The sequence below is a fragment of the Chrysochloris asiatica genome, unplaced genomic scaffold, assembly GCF_000296735.1.
Source record: "Chrysochloris asiatica unplaced genomic scaffold, ChrAsi1.0 scaffold00279, whole genome shotgun sequence".
Lineage (NCBI taxonomy): Eukaryota > Metazoa > Chordata > Mammalia > Afrosoricida > Chrysochloridae > Chrysochloris > Chrysochloris asiatica.
The window spans coordinates 3,624,353-3,625,865 of record NW_006408797.1 but is presented as its reverse complement, the minus strand read 5'-3'; positions in this window follow the sequence as shown (position 1 = coordinate 3,625,865).

The following is a 1,513-nucleotide window of genomic DNA, read 5'->3' as shown; positions in this document are numbered from 1 at the left end:
CCATCCCTATCTAAGCTGTATACAGAGGGCATTGATACTTGATGTGAAGACTCCTTCCCTCTCTGTTGGTATTTTGAGCTACTACATCCATGAATACAGGTCAAGTTCATCAAATTGTAGCAATGTATCCTCATTTCCTTTATCAAAAATTGTTTTTATCTACCTCTTGTCGAGTTCTGATAATCAAGCCTTTGAGGCTAGATCAAATGTGTACTGTCTGCAAGTTTGGGTGTTCTTCTATAATTTCCCTCACTTCATATCAGTTGGATGCTTCACTCTCAGTTCTAGCCTTCTTTGGTTATGTCCTTGTCCATGGGCTCAGGTATCCTCAGTTCTCACTACACTTTAGACCCACCAGTCCTTCCTCTTCTCTCTCTCTCATCTCTAGGTCAACATTAGTCTATGGAACTTGGTTGAACTCAGCCTATTTCTTCATTGCTGCCTTTCTCCCTCTTCCACTCACCAGTAGACCACTGTGATCACTAGCCAGGTTAAATGCCTGCTCATGTGTTCCCTTTGAGTTCCAATCTTGGAGGGAGGTTTGTTCTGAAGGTACTTGATTTTTTCCTTTGTGGCTTCCTGGCGAACAGCTTGCTTATTCTTGTAGTAGCCAATCATATTGCCATTTTTGTTTGGGATTTTTTTCCTGCTGATCTTTCTTTGAAGATGTATCTTCTGTTGCTCTAGATGGTCCAGGCTTATCTGCTTGTCCTTTCTAGTGGGGATGCCCCACCTCAGAAGGTTCTGGACGGGACTCAGGATTCTTCCTAAAGTCCTGTACACTGCAAAGTCTCCACAAGAGGCCTATTTCCCTGGACAAGTTCTGGAACCCCTTTTAGGTATTGCAATCAGTTCTAAGCTGAAGACAGGCTTATAAGTTTTCTGTAATCATGTTTCCCAACATTCCTTTTTATCCCACTCAAGTGTCTATTTTACAGTAGTAGGCGAGGGAAACCAATATTCATAAGACAGTCAAGCATCTTAGTGTTATTTCCCCTCTTCAGACTGTGCCTCAATCACTGTATCACAGAGCCCTGTTTTTCCAAGGTTGAACATGCATCACTATACAACTCTGTCCCATTTAGACCATGTAAACTCTATCCTTTCTTTTTAAGACCTTTTACTTTCTTCATGTATGATGTTCTTGATGTCTTCCACAACTCTTTTGGTCTTCAGTCATTAGTGTTTTGTTTTGACTTATGATGTTAAGCTTCTCAATCATTTATTCCCACAGATATAGCTGCTTTGATGTTTGTGTATTTTTTTCTGGTTAGGTTCAGGTGTATAGTCATCTTTCATGTTGTTGAAGAAGATATTTGCAATTAATAAGCCACTGGTATTGCAAAATTCTGTCACACAATCTCCAGCATTGTTTCTATCACCAAGACCATATTTTCTAACTATGGATACTTCTTTCTTTCCAAATTTCAAATTCTAATTATCAGTAATTATAAATACATCCTGATTGTGTGTTTGATCAATTTCAGACTGAAGAATCTGGTAGTAGTTTTCA